The sequence below is a fragment of the Falco cherrug genome, chromosome 5, assembly GCF_023634085.1.
Source record: "Falco cherrug isolate bFalChe1 chromosome 5, bFalChe1.pri, whole genome shotgun sequence".
In the NCBI taxonomy this organism is placed as follows: domain Eukaryota; kingdom Metazoa; phylum Chordata; class Aves; order Falconiformes; family Falconidae; genus Falco; species Falco cherrug.
The window spans coordinates 79,945,689-79,965,342 of NC_073701.1; positions in this window are offsets into that span (position 1 = coordinate 79,945,689).

The window sequence follows — 19,654 nt, forward strand, 5'->3', positions numbered from 1 at the left end:
ATGTTTTGTAGCTTCAGCAGCCATGAACTAATTTGTACCTCTTATTTTGATCATGCACTGGTGAAAGAACCAAACAATATTTTTCTTTAAACACAGAGAGGTCTTTCAACAGCTCAGCATGCACTTCTACCCTCTTTTTAATCTTGGAGCACCTATTTATTTGCTCTTTTCACCACTAAATCTTCTTTGCTCCTTTCTGCCCCCCTGCAAAGCTGCTAGTTAAAATCTTCAGTGTTTTTTCTTCATAGGCTTAAACCATTAGAAGGGTATTACCATAAAAAGAGAGACAAGGACTTAGAGACATGGTGCACCAGAATTTGCATTTCTAATTTTTAATCCAATTAAACTAAAATAATATTTATTTAGCTACAACCTTTCTATAATGGTTATAAATTCACTAAAGCTAATGGAAAATTTTCTTCCTGGAGGAAATTAGTTATAGGTGTTCACTGCAATAACTGATTGGTTCTGCATACTGAGTGTCTCCAGATTTTGCTTACAGGTAATTAATATTCAGCTAGTTGATGTGTTTTGCATACCTTCTTTTTTTCTGGGGTGTGCAATTCATATTTTTTGCTCTACATAGTGGATTCACTATATGCAAATTGTTAGAAGGTACTGTAAGGACGTTAGCTTTTAATACATAGGGCATATACGTGGGAAAGAAAGGCTGTGTGGGTTGGCATATTTGCATTACAACTCAGTGTGTTTTGTTCCAACAGCTATGGAATAAAAAATTACGGCGTTATTACTTGCATTTCATTTTCAATCACTACATTTTAATCAGTAATGTATACTTTGCATACAAAGTATAAATTTTGTAAATCCAAACCTATCTAAACCCACAGAGAGCCTGATTCTGCTCCCATTGATTTTGGTCCAAGTAATGAACTCAGCACTTCTTTTACCCTCTCTCTGGCTTTTCTAGTACGGAGAGAGGGCAGACAGGGACCTCTTGGAGAGAAAGTACTAAATCTTGCCTTTTAAGCAGAGAAAAGCTCAGTGTTCTGATTCATGAGTCGAGGGACAGCTGCAAGATGGGGAATTCCTTCCCCAGCAGAACGCTCCCCTGTGCTGCTGTGCCTTCTGTGAGCACACATCCATCAGGAGCCACCCTACGCCTGAGCAGATCCCCTGTCCATGGAGACCACCAGCATACTGCTCCTGGAGCACTACATATGGGCTTCTGAAAGGATATCCACCCTTCTGCTATAAATATTTATAAATAAATAGCATATAAATATGCTATTTATAGTCTGCTATAAATCTCCATTCTTCCTCTCCTATCCTGGCTATGTCTGTTTACAGAACTCCGTGGTCCAAACTATTCAAAATAGTCATGGGCTGTGGGAATGATAGGACGGCAATGATGCAGAAGCAGCATTCCCTGTAGCCATAGCTCCCAGTGACAGCTACTCACCTGCAGAAGCAGGTGGGAGAACAGGGTGAAGAATTATCTCGCTCATTTGTTTGATATTGTACTGGATGTTTTCTAGAAATACAAACCATTCTGTTATCTGGAAAAAATGAGGCCAAAGACAGCTAACCATTCCTGGCTGCTGCTCTATATTCTACAAAGCAAGGAAATTCCTGGATCTAGGATATGATGTTGCAATCTAGAAGATGCTTTTTGAAGTTTCGTTCTGATTTCTGGGACTGCAAAGAGTTTCTCTACAGTAATGGAAAAAAAAGTTGTCACCCAACTCTGGCACTACTCTTGGTGTAAATATTAAAATCCAAATGATCTTAAATTTATAGGAAAACCTTCTACCTTGCATTCTAAGAGGAACAGACATGTAAATACCAATTATATTTTTCAGTATTCCAAATAAATAGGCTGAATTATATTCAGAACATCCCTACTTATTTTAGAATATACTGTGTACATGTATGGATCAGTGAATGATCATCAAGTACTCTCTTATTAATATGTCTTGCTCGGTATTTCTGCACAAAGATTAATGTTTAATTCAGCCCTGTTCAGAATGAACTGAATGTTCTTCCACCATATTCCTCAGGAGACAATTTCATATTATAATATCACTCCTCCTGTCTTTATATGAATAAACAAGCTTTGTTAGAGTATACAATTTATTCATTTGACTTTGACTGGCCTTATGTTTTTCATAAGAAAGGGAGAGATCATTGGATTGAATTTTATGGTGGGTATTTCTGTTTTCTTTTTTTTAAATTAAGGCTGAAATAAACAATATAGCATATGTTAAAGTGAACTCTAGACAAAAATAAAGGCTGCTTTTGCGAACACATCTCCAGTTGAAAATGGGCTGTATACCATTAGACTGGTCACCCCATCACATTCTGGCAGCTCTTATGGCTTTTTTTTTGAACAGCAAGTCTTAATCTTGTTGGAGAAGGATCATATTAGGGACCATTTTAAAAACTGGATAAAAATAAGCACATGTGACTTCTTAGTATGTAATTGTGAGACCATTCTTGATTATCTTTACTGGAAGAAAGCAAACGTCACTGTTACTTTCAAGAAGGGCGAGAAGGAAGGTCCAGGGAAAAAGAGACCAGTCAACTTCACCTCGATCTCTGTGAAGCTGATGGAGAAAATCCTTCTGTAAACCATTTATAAAGAAGTTAAGCACAGGAAGCTGACTGGGAGTAGGCATCATGGATTTATGAAGAGGAAATCATGTCTGACCAACCTGATAGACTTCTACAGTGATATGACTACCTTGGTGAACAAGGGGAGAACAGTGAATGAATAACTCGGCTCCAGTAAGGCTTTCAAAACTGCCTAGCATAGCATGCTCATAGAAAAAAGAATGAAGTTCAGACTAGACAAGTGCACAGTAAGGTGGCCTAAAAAGTGTCTGAAATGTTGGACTCAAAGTGGCACAAAGTCCATCTGGAGGCCAGTCTTTAGCAGTGTTCCTCAGGGGTCATTACTGGGTCCAACACGATTTAACATCTTCGTTAACGGCCTGGATGATGGGACAGGCTGCACCCTTAGCAAGACTGAAGAACGTACAAAACTGGGATGAGTGGTTGATACACTCAGAGGTTGCACTGCCTTTCAGAGGGATCGCAGCAACCTGGAGAAATGGGCCAACAAGAACCTCAAGTTCAAGTAAAGGTAAATAGCCCTGGGGAGAAAAACAGCATCTACTAGTACAGGCTGGGGGATGACTAGCAGGAAAGGAGCTTTCCAGAGAAGGCCCTGGGGGTCCTGGTAGATGGTGAGGCAGCAGCAAGCCCTTACAGCAAGGAAGGTTAACGGTCTCTCCTGGGATGCACCACATTGGCTGAAAGTGGAGAGTCTGGATCTGCAACTGGAAAGCCCACAGCTGGAGTGCTGGTTCCAGTCCTGGGCTCCTCAGTGGAAGAGAGACACAGGCATACTGGAGGGAGTACTGCAGAAGTCCATGAAAGTGATGAAAGAATTGGAGCATATGAGCTGCTTGAAAAGGCTGAGAAGGCTGGGACTGGTCAGCCTGGACAAGATTAAATGCCTGATGGCAAGGAGTAAAGAAGATAGAGCCAGACTCTTCTCAGTAGTGCCCAAGGATAGGCCCAAGAGACAGTGGGCACATACTGAAATACAGGAAATTCCAATTAAATGCAAGAAAAAGGTTTTTTACTGTTTAAACACTGGAGGAGGTTGCCTGGGGACATTGCAGAATCACCATACTTGGAGATGTTTAAAAGCCAACTGGACATGGCTATAGCCATGGGCAACATGCTCTAGCTGATGCTGTCCTGAGCAGGGAAGGTGGGCTAGAAGGTGATCTCCAGAGCTCTTTCAAGTTCAACCATTCAGTGATTCTGTGTTTTTTCAGTGCAGGATTATCAAAGACACCAGGAACAACTTCTAGGGTGATGATAAATGTTCTGAATTAGTTTCCACAGTCATGGAATAATCCCAGAGGAGCCCTGTAGCTGGCATCACTTGATGTTTGGATTAAAACTGTTTACCAGACAGGGAGAGGCTGTACTTTCCATCACAAAAACATAAAAAACTCTTTCAGCATTGGGAAGGGTGATGTCAGTGGACTGGTGTGCTTGTTAATAGCCTAGGTAATCCAAAAAAACACTACTAGGTTAGAGAGGTACGACAATTTTACAAAGATTTCTGTAGCTTTGCAAATAAATTTACTCACTGCTAAAAAAAGCCTCCTGCAGCGGGAATAGGCTGGAATTTTGAAAGGGGAAAAAAAAAATTCAACCCTGCTCTGCTGGAAAATGACCCTGTCTCCATCCCCTAAGATCTGGTGTTTATATAACAATCTCTGCTTGTTGTATGATCTTCCAGGCAACTAATACCAATTCATTCTAGATTTAAGGTAGGAATTCTGACTGATTGTGTATGGTATAAATAGTTAAAGGTATTTTGCTCAATAAATTAATTTTTCAACTTTACTAAGCCTCAAACTTGTTGAAACCTATTACTCAGATGAAAAAACACATATAAGAGCATGGCAAAACTGAGGAAGTTTCTGAAGTCTTCTAATTCCCTAGAACTAAGGTAGTTACTGAATGTGAGACAGAAACAGTCCCCAGCTACCTATGACTGCTGTGTAATGGTCATGTTCCCATGCTATTTCCTCTAACCGCTGGGATAAAGGAGTACACTTTGTTTATGAAAGACAGGCTCTGGGGGAAAAAAAGATGCCACACTGTACATCTAAAATGTAGATCAACGTTGCTCAATGGCCAGAAGAGGTGAGAGCTGCATTGAGCACAAGGAAAAGGTAAAAGGAAAAAAAACAATATAAAGGCAATGTCATAACAAGGACCTGCTAGAAATACCCTCATCAGAAGGACGTAGAGGAGTGGGCTTTGGTGCTTTTTTGCATAGGTTTGGTTTGGGGGTTTTGTTTTTTGCAAATAATATAATCATCCAAAAGGTGCCCTTTTATTTGTAGTAATGGGAGACTCGAATTATACACTGGGATGTGCTGGAAAATAATGTCAGGATGATGTCCAATAGGCTTTTGGAACATGTTGAGGACAACTTTCTTTTAGGAAGATGGAAGAAGGTACTGGGAAGCTTGCAGCTTTTTCAGAATTGATTCTGACTGATAGGGAGGATCTGGTTGAGAAGCTGGAGGTAGAAGGTAATTTAGGTTAAAGTGATTACAAAACTATAGCGTTCACTAATCTAAAGAAAGGGAGGAAAGAGAGCAGCAGAATAAGGACAATGGAGTTCAAAATAGCAGACTTCATCAAACTGAGGGAACTGGAAGGTAGGGTCTCTTGGGAAGATATTCTAAGGAAAAAAAGACTGCAAGAGAGTTCACAGTTACTGAAAGGGACTATATTAAAGATACAATGGCAGACTATCATGATGCAAAGGAAACATATGGAGCATAGTAAGAGACCAATATGGCTCCATCAAAAGTTCTTTAAGGGCCAGGTAAAGAAAACCCAGAAAAATATAAATATAAATACAAAAACAGGAACAAGGACCTACAGGTATAGATGTAAAAGAGACTATAAAGGAATAAGATAAAGCATAAATCAAAGTGAATATGAGTTTCATCTAACAAGAAACATAAAATGCAACAAGAAAAATATTTTAGAAATAGGAAGACAGCAATGAAAAGAACGTCTATTCCTTAACAAGGAATGAAAGAGATCAGCAGTATCATCTTTGCTTCAGCACTCACAAAAGGTGAGATTTGATCAGATATTTGATATACACTGCACCTAATAAGGCTACTGACACTGTTTTAAATACCATTCTTGCCAGCAAGATACACAAATAGAGACTACATATAGATAAACATCATGAAATACATGCATAACTGCCTAGGAAAAAGAAAGCACTCACACGTTAGTTATCAAAAATTATCTGCCTGACTGTCAGAAGTTATCAGGTGACAGGCTGCAGACATTTATTGCAGACTGCATTCAGTATGTTTCTCAACACCTTGAATGACTGACTAGAGAACATACTTGTAACATTTGCAGAGAAGTTAAAACTGGAACAGGTTGCAAATGCTTAGCAGAACAGGATTTAAATTTTAAGTGATGTTAATAAACAAAAGGCACAGTTTGAAATCAACATGATGAAATTCAATAAAGGCTAAATAAAGTGCTTAGTAAGGAACATTCAAATGCAAAAATACAACAGGGGAAGAGCTGACTAGTCAACTATACTGAAAAAAAGGCTCTGGGCTTTCAGAGAATCACACATTTAAGTCAGCAATGTGATACTATTAAAAAAGGACATTCCAGGACATATTTTGAGGAGCACCATCTACAAGACATGAGAGGTGCTCAGCATGGGAGACATGTCACCTAGAGTGCAGTGTTCACTTTTGGGCACTGCAATGTAATACAGAGATTACCTCTCCTTTGGGAGGCAGACCAGCAGATAAGAAGAGTGTAGATTTAGAAAACACGATCTGCAAGGTATGTTAAAAGAAATGTTTTGCTTTAACCTCTGAAAAAAAGAAAACATTTAGAGGAAACTTGGGAATATTCTTTCAAGGCATGAAAGGGGTTCATAGCTAGTATAACACCCACTGTTCTTTATGCCCTCTGTAGATCTGATGAAAACTAAAAGGATTAAGGTTTGCTATGGTAAGAACCTTTTAAGGATGTGTAGTTTAATATTTGAACAGGCTACTTGGAAAACATCATTGGAGGTTTTTAGGAGGAGGTTTGATAAATAGAATGACATGAATAAAAATCCCCAACACACTACCTGGTTGATCTCTCCAGTATTGTCCCATACTAATTACCTTGATTCTATTATATCAAGATTTCATTATTATTCTTCCAAGAACTTTTCAGCATCTTCAAAACCAAACTACTTCATGAAATGAGAAACATGAAGAAATTTGCTGTAACAAAGGCCAGCAGCTAAAATATTAGACGTGTTTTAAACAGAACAGAGGGCAAAAGATTAGTACCTAGAAAAAAAAAATGGTCAGGCTTCCCATCTATTAAAGAATCAAAAATTTCAGGGCCTTCTTTCTCAATAGTTACAAGTATCTTCCTTGGCAAGCAAGATTTCCTTATTTTCTCAAGTACAGAATTGGTTATCTTCCTGCCCTAGCAGTACTCTGCATCAGCACAGTACTTTGATAAATCTGTGACTGAGAAGTTTCTGGAGGTTTAGTCAAAATCTGTACTTACCAGACCTCGATTTCTGTGTTGTGCTACTCTGAGTGCCATGTACAACTTCTCACATTAATGGGTTCAGAAGATGTTGGCTTTTTTACTACCTAAGCCTACCAAATTTGAACCGGGCACAGACCTCTCCTACAAGTCCAATATTTTAAAAGGGACCAGGCATGCTCCTGGGGTCTATACCAACCCTCAGCAGGTCCCGCCTATGCTACCAGGTAACTTTATATGAGCGTGTGTCACTTTTATAAACCAGTCCTAATAATCCCACTTTATATTTTTCAGTTTTTGCAGTCCATACCTTATCTTGAAGGTGATCCAACCCACCCTTACCCCAGTAAATATATTTTTCTTTTGTTCAGGCTGAAATAAGATGCTAGTAATATATCCCTGGGCAAATACCTTCATTGTCCTCTTTGAGTTCATTCATCAGATGCTGAAACTGAGTCTAGAGGCAATAACACTTAAATAATATTCTTCCACCATGCAGCTTGTCTAAGATCTCATCACTCCTAGAGTGAGAATGTAAACCTTTCTGTTTTCATGAAGACCCACTAGCATTAAGTCTTAGCAATACCAGCAGGGGAGTGCTATAGACTGAACAGTTTGTTTAGCCTCTACCTTCACAGTATCTCCAATTTCATGGGTAGTTTCCCCAGTAACTCATATAAGTTAGAAAGTCTGGCCTCGGTCATCACCCAGAGACAACACCTGCTTATAGGACTGATCTCTGTTTCCTTTGATAATGGAAAGACAAACTCTCTTCCTATTAAAGAGGTCAACTGATCCAAAAGGGACTCTGCTTACAGCAAGGAAACAACCTCTGATGCCATTTGGTCTAACAGAGGCTGATTATTTTTTTTCCTAATTCACTGTGCAGACACCACTAGGTCCAAATTATTTCCTGTTCAAATGTAGTTTGATCAGAACTATAATGTGAACTGTCTCAGTGTGAAATATCTGAAAACCACCCCAAAAATATAGTTTGTCTCATTTAGCTACTTGGAGACCCTAAGGAACTGGTTCTCCCTGGAGTAAAAGTTGGACTTCAGTACTATGTGATTTAGCTATGTGCTGCATAATCTTGGCAAATCTTACATTTCTTTTAAGTTTAAAACCTTAATTACATAACTGCCAGACTTTCACTACCAATTCTTCCTCCAATGAGGCTTTTACTACCCCTTAGCCCTTACAAAATGCAGGGTGCAGAAGGGAAGATTTCTGAGAATTCCTGTAAACAAACAGCAGAAAAGTAATGGCTTATCACAGTCCCATAGATTCCAATAATGACAATTTTAACCATATATTGAGTCTCTTCCCTTGCTGATCTTGCAGTAGAACTCTGTAGTCCAAGGGCCTGCTCACACATTTTGCTCGCAAGTCTCTGGAAGACAGTGGTCAGGACTGGTGGGAACCTGGCTAGTGTGATCCATTTTGTGAAAGAGAGGATTAACATGGTGTTTGTCTGGAGAGAGGAAGGCCAATGTTTTAGGGAATTAAGGCAGAAAATTTTACCCCTGCTTACAGATAACTCTTCCTCAACCTACCTGCCTTCCTGATTACTGCTTTTTATAATAGCACCCACTGGGGAAGGCTCAGGGCTCCTGTACATTTATTTGACTTTTCCCCTTTAACAGTAATTGTAGATTTTGCCATTCTGAAGAACTATCTTAAAACCTCTACACTAAAATAAAAAGCCTTGGCAGCATTTCTTTTATCCAAAGATCTCTTGATGCACTGAGAATAATATAGTATAGACTGAGTAGAATAGCTTGAACAATACCTTTGAGGAAGTGCTATCTGTTTCCTGGTCCTCTCAAGTTTCAGATCCAAAGTAACCCAGTACTTCATTAAGGTGGTTGTCACACAACCTATGCTTCTCTGCTTCTTTACAGAGGCACTACTCGATGTCCCTGTCTGAAACTGCTGCTGCTGTTGCCCCAAAAATGTAACTGCCTTTTGCCAAGAGAAATGCAAATCAGCATATATTGGTGGCGTCCTGCCTCCCTGCAGGGCCTTGGCATAGCTCCATTTAGCTACACCCCAGCACTATATCCCGGCCCACAGCAGGGGAGTCAGAACTAGATGCTCTTTAAAGCTCCCTTCCAACCCAACCCATTCTGTGATTCTATGATTATATTGTAATACCTGCCCTCCCATGCTTTCTAGTCTGAAGCTTTGCTGAGGACTAGGTGGTTCTGTTTGGCTTTGGCTCCTGAAATCAGTCTCAGGCTGCTCCCATAAGCAATGATTCAGCACACAAGCCTGCATGTATGCATTGGTTTGTTTGTAAGTGAATTCGATATGTAAGTGAAGTGAGATAGCTGGGAAGATGGTTACTGTATGTATTAAATATTATTTGGCCCATCTGTAATCATAATGGCAGGTCAGCAATTGTTTCAATACTACTTCCAAGTAATTTCTAAAACCTGCAGGCTCCTTCAGTTCACCAGTGTGTACTGGTCTCACTGGAGCCCACACAAGTCAATACGTCACTTCCTGGAGATTTGAAATTATTCCTGACAAGGACTCAGGGTTCTGAATCTGTGGTGAGGGCAGTCAAAAGAAGCATTTTGCTCCCTAATATGACAGTACAGGTCCAAAACCAACTTGAGTTGTAAGGTCGTATATAAAATGTCAAAGATGAAATGCAGTAATGCTGGTAATGGTAGTGGTACCAAACAACTCCTTGACAGCTTTAATTCTGACAAGAAAGGAATATTTGAGCTACCGGTATGTACCACTTCTAACATCTTCCACCCAAATGTCTCAAAATTAGTTAAAATAGTTGGCAACTAATATTTGGTAAGTATTATGTTCGCTTTACTGAGGCAAGGAATCTGAGATAAATGTAAAGAATTTACATGTCAACTAAATATAACTACAGAAAAAATGTGAAATAATGTCCCACATCCAAAATGAAATTAAATTAATTATAATGTATTATTTAAAGGCAACTACAAAGGCATAGTTGGCTCCTCCAGAAATAGAAAAAAGGGGTGGGGTTTTGTCTGGAAACATTTAATTATAGATAGAGGGAACCTTTGTTCAGTCATGCGAGTCCTGATTATGGTTTTGCGGTAGCAGCCGGCAACGTTCCTGTTGTATATTTTTAGTATTTTACTTTTTCTCCACTAGATGTCCCCGGCATGTCACAGTGCGTTCGGCTGTCACTGATGGTATCTTAGTAATCTGAAAGGGTATATACTTCTTTTGAAGTGCCTGTTATTAAGATATCATGATTAATGACTTTCACTCCAGAGTTCATTTTATCTGGAAGATTAGCAAGACACAGATCCTCAAGAACACAATAATTTAATTCTCTGCTTAAGATACAGCAGCTTCCCAATTTAGGAAGCAATTACGAATCATGTATGCTTTCTTCTCTGAAAATATTTAAGCAATCAAAGCCCTAAAACTAACGAAAATCCTTGCAGTAAAAATCCTTCTATATCAAAAGGGAAGCCTTAGCAGGTTTTTTTTCCTGTTACTCCATTACTTTCAAAGGATGTGTAACAGTTGCACAGACCCATTCACAGTTGACTGAGCTAACAGCAGGAGTCTTGCTTAATTTGTGCTTTAATGGATCTTTAAAGTAAGATGAGAGCAAAATCTGGAATGATCACAAATATCATTTTAAGCCTTTCCCACCTCCCCAGAACGGCCCCTGCAAGAAAACATAGGAAGCTGGAAACAAAGCTGTAATATTACACTCTTAAAGCAGGTAAGCTGAGCTAGAACTAATCTTGCAATACTTTGGCTTTGCTGAAAATGCAGTAAACTTTGTGAAGCTTTCGGGTTTTATGGGCACTCAGCTGTAAGTGCTACAACAGCAGAACAGTGCAGTGGAGGGCTCTGTGATCCTTCCTTTCGGGGATGCAATAAGGATTTCTAAAAGGTGCCAGTGGGTCTCCAACTGGAAACACTCTAGCAGCATGTCTCTAATTCTCAGGGCATCAGGTAAAACGTTAGCGCTGTACAGATGAGCAGTTCCTGTCCCAGAGAGAAAACACAACCCCAAAGCAAGTACTCAGAATGACCTTTTACTCTGCAGCTCACACACATCCTTGGAACAATGGTAAACACTGGCTGGGGGTCCACAACCTCCAGTGGTTTCACAGCACATCAGCAGAGCCATCAGGGCTTACAGCAACAATAAAAGGCATAATTGTGCCAATACTAACAAAGAATAGATATAAGAAACGGTGAAACAAAGCCAGGTGCTCTTGTTACCAGCATTTACTACACATATTTAGGTATTTCAGTTTCCAGAACTCAAGTGAGATGCTATTTCCTACCAGAAACGGGCTTTTTTGTCTTTTTTTTTTTTTTTTCCTTTTGTGTAAAAGGCTTTAAAGAATTTTACACTCAAAAACCAGCAGTCTTAAAAGTTAGCTGGCTGATAAGGCTGCTGAGAGGCTTTTTCTGATTTTTTTATGAACAGGAATCTTGGAAGGCTTGTGCAAGGTTTGCTTTTGGAAAGGCAATTAAGTGCCTAATTTTCAGCTTGTTCCTCTCAAAATAGTTTCCTCTGTAGCCCAGACGATCGGTGCTGTCCCAAAAACTAGTGAAACAACAACAGTACAAGATTCAGGAAACCAAAAACTGAGCAGTCAAGTGTGGAATAAAAGAGAAAAACTTTCTGCTGTTTGCCTTGTCTTCACTAACATGTAAGCAAGGAAGGGATTTCCCCACGCCAGGGCAAAGCTTCCCCGACCCAGTTACAGCGGCTTTCTGGTCCCCTCACGCATCAGCGGGAGCTGAGCATCAGGCCCACGAGACATTCTCGATTGCTGTCATTTGCAGCAGCTTGTGCCTGGGGTTGGCTACTAACGCCTCAAGAATCAGCCTGGATTTTCACAATCTTAAAACTTTTCCACACCTCCCCACTCAGCTAGCCCCACCACTGGGGCGGTGGGCGCCATGTGGGCCAGGCAGAGCTGAGGCCTGGGGTGTTTTTGGTGTCTGGCCACCCCAGCGCTGAGGCAGGGCTGCCATTCTGCTGCTGCGCTGGGCCGGGCCTGGGAAGCCACCAGCCCCACCACCTGCCCCTGCCCCCGCTGGTGTGGGGACCAAACTCCCGCCTCACCACAAGCCTTTTCTCCAGGGAAGAACTAGGCAGGGCAGCCTGTGCCTGCCACCTCCAGCTGTGGGTGAGCAGCCTGAGGGGCAGCAGGCGGCCCTGGGGAGGAACGGCCATGCTGCTGCCCCGCCACGCGCTGGAGACAGCACTGGGCACCTGGGGGCTGCGGCGTCCCCTGTGCCTCTGCCATGGCGGGGCCAGGCTCTGGCCTCCTTGCTGGGCCGGGGACAGCAGCCAGGGCAGGCAGTGCCGCATGGGGCAGCCGGCACGGGGGAGGCAGGAGTGGCAAGATGACACAAGGACAGTGAGGCCGGAGTCATTTCTGTTCTGCTTGCCCTGTCTCACCAAACAGGGTGGCTTCTCCCACCCACAGCAACACGTAGCCCTGACTGCTCCTTGCTTAGGCAGAGAAATCAAACACAAGAACATCAGTATCACAAATACCTTATAAATAAGTAGCCAACGTTGGCCCTGGTTCTTTGTGTTTCATCCGTTTTTTAACTCGGCCAGCTAGAGTGGTGTGTATCCTCTTCTGCTCACAAACAGCTGGAGGCTGCACCTTGTGAAAGGTCTACATGCAGCAGAACTAGTTTGGTACTTCTTCACTTAGGCCTCAAGCAAATTAAGCCAAACAAATTGCAGTACGTGGGCAGGGCATTAGGCCAGAAGTCTCAAGAGCCTGCAGTGGAGTTTTACTGCTGTCTTCCCATGTCACCTTCACGTCCCTGAAGAGCTGCCTGCCTGAGCATCCCCATCTCAGAGATAGTGCTTGACTGTCCTAACTCTGTGGGAGTGTGTGAGAGAGTACCAGCTTCTAGGTACTAATGTTTTTTATACATTCCGCATGCTCGTTGTATCTTATAAAGGCTGACAAAATCTCACAGAGTGAGGTAAGTTACCACAGAGTTAAGGTTTCCCTGAATAATGTACAGAGGTTTACTTTTACCTCCTCTATACCCTAAAATTCACAAAAGCATCCCAATACCTCCAAAACTGACAGCTGAGGAGGTCTGTGATTGGCTAGATTTTCTTCAAAACTAGGACAGAGTATCTGAATTGACACAGTGCAAAATTTCTCTGACTTTTTTATGGCAGAAATACCGTTCAGTGCTCAAGATGTAATTTGCTCACAAGGGATGTTTGACAATGTAAAAGGAGAACATTTCCTCCCTAAAGTTCACATGGCAGGCTGAATAAAGCTCTCTGGGAGTTCCCCTTCTACAGACTTCAAGCAAGGGCAATATCACCAAATATATCAGATCATCTGTTTTCTTCTACTCTTTCCTGTCTGCAGACAGAACTCCTCTTTGATACTCCATAAAGTTTGTCTGGTGGACAAGGTAAAAATCTCAGTTTTTCTTTTTGTCATATGCTGCATTCATAAATTTTTCCCTCCTGCTTCCCAACTTCTCTGCTTTGACATGTCCCTATTAGAAAACCATATGCTTTCTCCATTCCTGAAATGTCCTGATGTCATAAAGCAGAGAAAGTTCATTGACTACACAAGCCCACTCATTATCCTCTTCTACAGTGTTGAGCTCTGCCTTATTTAACCTTCCCATCCTTTTCCAGACTACATTCATCTTGCTGAAAGTTCATGTGTGGTCTAAGCTCGCCATCTAGGCTCCTTAATGGAGACTTAGAAAATTATTCATTTCATGTCTGTTTTTAAACTTCAGAGAATAAAATTACTCACCTAGGAAGGCGTTTTTCTACTTCCCTCCTCCCTCTCTCTCAAGAGGAAGTCAGGACAACACGTTTAGACTGAACGTTTAACATTTCTTTAATGAAAATGAGATAGAATGACTTTCAGTCCCGCTTACCAAAAGCTTCCCCCAAGTAGCTGCTTTCCCCATCCAACTCCTAGTATTTTTTGAAATTGCAAAGGCTTCTCAAGGAGCCTCAAAAGGAGTCATGACATGATTTATAAGGCTTGCTAAGCAGTTGATCCACTGAGCCAAAAAAGGACTGGAAACTATATAGTCTTCTTTCCTGGAAAAGGTTAGTGTTGCCCACCATGTCTGTGCCTCTGCAAAATACGGGATGTTTGGAAAAATAGGATACATTACTTCCAAGAACCTCCACCATCTCATCACTTCACCGCTCAAAAATTACAAACTGGAAACTGAGAACACACTAAGTTAAGATGCACTCTCAAAAAGAACACCCAAATTACTGTAACTCAAGATTCTATGCACAAGCCAAATATCTAACACCGTAATGAGTTTGAAGTTACGCACAAACTGACAAACATCTATAGCTCCAGGATACCGTATGAGGAACTACCAGTATGAGTACTGTTTTGTATGCATATGTGACACCTAGGTGCATACAGGCCTAAGATTTATTAACCCTTTCCTGCAGGAGACTTACACAATGTTTTACTGGATCCAGACCTCAGGAAATAGGACCAGGTGGTCTGTCCTTACAATTTGCTGAACCAGAATTTTTTTTTTCTTCTGCAGAGGCAGTTAGAAATATCATTCACACTTAGCGATTTTTAATTTCTCATCTTTAAACAGCATAAACAATTGAGATAAAAATGTAAATATAAAAATGCAAAGAAGATAGTAAATATTTTGTTATATATATTTTTGTAATAAAAAGTCATGTTTCATCCCGTATAAGCACTCATATAGAGAGTGTTTTGAGAATTCCCAACTATACTCATAAATTGTACATTATCATAAAGCCTTCTAACTACACAAGACTAGTTTGTAGAATCTGTACTATTCTTGTGGTTAAAAGCAGTACAATGTCATGATATTATGAGGCATTAGTATATATGAAGACACAGAGCTCAGATAGGATTCCACAGTTTTATGTATCTTTGTATTTTTTTTATAGCTGTTACCGTTCTTGCAAAGTAAAACTCAGAAAAATTTGCTGTGCCTAGAATTTTAATAAAGTGTTCAGAAAAGTTGTTATTAACACAACCTGATAAATGGTCTGAACCAACATGCTTTCTTCAGTGAAATGTAATACTTTTCCCAGAACAGACAGTGTTCCTATCATAAAAATAATAAGTGCAAATTCAGGAAGATTCTTCATCTGTTGTCCAGAATAAAGTTGGTAAAGTTATTGTGTTACATGCACTCTCACTCTTAACTATGTGTTTAGGTGTTGGGGAAGCTGAAGCATTCTGAATAGTAATTTCTGGATGAAATACTAATTTAAATTTATTTAGCTTTAAAAAATTAAATTTCCCTTAAAAGTTCAATTTCAACAGGTACGTTAGGTTACCTTGCTAGGAGATCCTTCTGCATGTAATTCTCTCTTCTAACATAAAAGCTGCCAAACCATTCAGATGTTCCGCTAGACCTTAGGCAGGTCTCAGACCCTGTATTAAATCATTACAGTCTAGGAGCACACCTTTAAAAGATGCTCATTTTACACATTTTTTTTTCTTTTTTTTTTTGATGGAGATTAAAATATTCCCAAGAATTAATAGCAGTGAAGAGGAATTGTCAGTAATCCTCTGGGGGTCCCTAAAAGCAGTCCTCAAAGACAAAATAAATGCTTTTCTGAAAGGCATAGCACTGGGCAGAGAAAACCCTTATGATCCTTTGGGATCATAATTGCACATTTTAAGGAATGCAACACAAAAAAATCCACAGGAATACTGCTAAAATCTGCGAAGTGCAATAGAATAGAATACCAATAACAACAACAATAACAAGAACAACAACTGAAAACTAACTTGAGAGATGTATAAAAATCAAACTTGGGAAGGATGGTGTTAACATTTTATCTGAGGGAGCAGCAGCCCCCTACACAAGCCCACTATTTGTTGTTGTCTATTTGTTGTTGAGTAAACCAACAAAGGCCATAGAGCTCCAGGTTTTCCTAACTATCAAGGAATAGGAACACAAAATAGCAGCATCTCATGCCTCAGCACAGAAATACAGAACTGCCTGATTACTGTCGCGTAACATCAGCACCTCTTGGACAATTGCTGGGAAAGTGGAATAGTAAAATACTTACCACTAAACCCTTTAGCATTCACAGAACTCTACTCACTACTGAAAAATCTCTACTGAACTCTACTATACTGAAGAGTATAAAGTAGCCAGCATTACAATCATAAGATAAAATGTAAAAAACCAACATTCATCTACTTTTACAGCAGACCATATAGATTAAAATGCGTTGCTGCAGAAGTACTTCAGGTAGCAACTGTTCAAAAACCATCTTTATCAAGGGGAGTCTCTCCAGCTGAGATTCAGTTCAAGATTAAGAGACAACAGTTTGGGTGCCTATATGTAGAAATGCTCACTGTGTTAGGTATCTAAGCTGCCACTACAGTCAGAGGGTATCAAGGCAGCAATCAAAGAGCAATTCAGTTCACCTTGGAGTAGCTGGGCAGTTGAATCAGTCTACAGGCATCTCTGACAGTATTGACCAGATCTCCATTGAGTTTAAAGGAGTTTGGACAGCTAGCTAGGTGTCTGAACCCCAAAACAAATCCCATCTTTCTAAAGGATTTAAAGCGTGATATTATGGCACTGTCTGAGTACAGCAGTTTCATTCTGTTCCAACCTGTTTCCTCTAGGATTCAGCCCGGTCCCTGGCTTGGAAGAACAACTTAAATGCTGCACTCCAACTAGGATATGCAATTGCTGTTCTTCTACCCTTTGTGTATTTGACAGGATATATTATTTAATTGAAAGATCATATGCTGTGATTTTTTCCTACAAGACTGTTTTATTCAGTGCAGAAGCCTGATGGTACATGTAATAAAAGGAGAATATCAGGCACAGAAAAAGAGGACACCGGACACCTATTTGAGATCTCCTTCCACAGTTATCATACGATTTACAGAATCTTGTTCTGGAGTATTTATCATGTTATTTGCCATTATATTCCTCAATGATTACTTCTCTCTCTCTCCACTTCTCTCTCTTTTTTTTTTTTTTTGGGGGGGGGGGGGGGGGCAGGAAAATTATTTGATTTCTTTTCTGTCTTTGATTTTATTCCAGATCACCCTGAGAAACACTTTTCATGTAGAAGCTGCATACCTCAGTCCAGCCAGAACATTATCAAAAACAGATAGGAAGGAATTGGTCTGTGAGGCATTCTTACTAGAAATCACTGACTTCAATGAAAAATCACAGTAGTCACATTGAGAGAAGCATGAAGACGGCCCTAGCAGTGATTTCTTATATTAAAAAATTATGATAGTGCTCCAAGAACTGTGAAACCAAGCTTTCAGGGACCTCATCAGTCTGCTGAGGCTGAAACCTACAACCCACAACTTCCAAGGAGACCACATTATGTCTTAAAACCAGGCCACAGCTCAGCTGGAAGCTCCTGATATAGAAAGCAAGTAATGAGTAGTTTGATCTCAAAGCCCACTGACTAACACCACGAGAGGGAGGGGTCAAGGTCTTGGGACCCCACTCAAAGGCCTACTTATGTATCATGGATTAAAACATCAGCAGAGAAGTTGTACAATTGGCTTAGGTAGCAGGGACTAGACGCCACTGTTGCAGCCAGGAAAACCAGATTTCTGAACCCTGGCCAGAGACACTGCCCTTCCATAATTTATAAAATGCATTTGGCTCCTACTCTAAAGAACTTCAGTAGCTTCTGCTGTATCAGAATGATTTCATAGAGGTTTTCTTAATCCCTTTTTCAAGTAAATGAACACAAAGACCTATAAATAGGTTTCAAATTACTGTCTCTATCATACACAGTCATAGAGGACATGAAATCTCCTGGGAGTTTGATCTGTGTTAATTAAATAAAACAAAAAAATCTCCATAAGGTCTAAAGCATGCTTAATGAATTAACATGGAGGCCCCGTTGAGCAAAAGCCTTTTAAACTCCAGTGAAACAAATCAACTCACATTTTATTATTATCCTCTTAAATTTAATCTGTCGCTTTATATCATGTGAAACCACAGTTTTTCATAAATGCTAATTGAAAACATTACAACCAGAAATCTTCTTCTAAGGGGCTTATACCAAGTGTGAATATTGATGCGAAGAGATAGGCCTGTTTGTCCTTATGAATGAAAGATGGTACTTTCGCTATAATAAACTGTACTTGAGAAATCTGCTGGGAGTCAGCCAGATGCCTAAAAAAATTTGAGACAGGGAGGGGATTCAAAAAGCACCACTTAAAGGAAACCGGTACTGCCATTTCACTGATGCAGTGCCACCAGTTTTGAGGAACGCCGTCACACTTGAACAACAAAAAGCTGGATAAAAGAAAACAAGCTATAACAAAAATTAAAGCATCTCCTCATTGGAATCCTTAGAACCCATACATATTGAAGCCGATTTAGTGATCATCTATAACTTCACCCATGAGTTATATATGTAGGGGAACAGTGGTGCTTATAGGAAAACAATGGAACTGAGTCTGGTAGGATGCTCAGAGCACTCTAGTGAGTAACCCTACTAGCAAGCTGCAGGAAGCGAGGGAATTCACATGCATTCTTTAGCAACTGGTTTTACTCTGCCAAATTTTTTCCAAGCATGCACTGAGGAGAACAGGCACATGATTGCTGCCAGATTTTCTGCTCTTAGATCCTAAACAGGATGGCAGATTAGTAGGAAGAAACATGAAAAGTCCACAGTTTAAGAAGCTGCTTAAAGTCCATATAAGCAGCCTTTAAATCTTGCTTTCTTTATACATTCATCTGACCTGTTTGTCTTGCATATACAGAACATTTTTTTTATTATTTTTTCCTGAAGATTTTCAGACTAATTAATTTCCCAACACTTCAGCATAAATCAGAAACAACATTAGAGCCTCCTGCACAAAATCATAGAAATAACAATTTGAAGGGTCATCAGGAAATCACTTCATCCATTCCCCAGATCTGCTGTGATAAACTGTACCCACATCATTCCTGATGGATGTTCACACGCTATGAATTTTAAAGGATCCAAGTGGTAGAAATTCCTTCACAGAAAACCAGGCACTTCTTAGTAGAGCACATGTGGGCCTTAGCAGAAATCAGTTTTTACTGTTACCTGTTTAGTAATATCTGCTAAATCAGAAATCACTTACTTTATTTTGATATTCATGTCATGTTTATGTTATATATTAAAGTATATGCATATATACATATATAATATTATATATTATATAATAGCATAGTTCTGGTTATAATCTTTACAGTCATATTTGTATTTATAACACAAAAATTCTCCTGGCTATTTAATTAGAAAAATATGTCTCACTATTAGAAATGGTAAGAGTTTTTTTGAAGCTGCACACCATAATTTTAACACAATGACTGCTTTCTTTTAATCTCAAGTATGCCAATTACCAGGGCTGCAATTCTTCAAACAATATTATTCATTTATAAACGACAGTTGCTGTCTAAAAAGAATTTACATTAACACATACCACAACATAGAATAAATAAGCTAAAGTTTACCAAAAAAGGCTGGCACCTATTACTGGTAAATGTGATGGTATTTTACTCATTTGAGGAAATTCAAGACAACTCT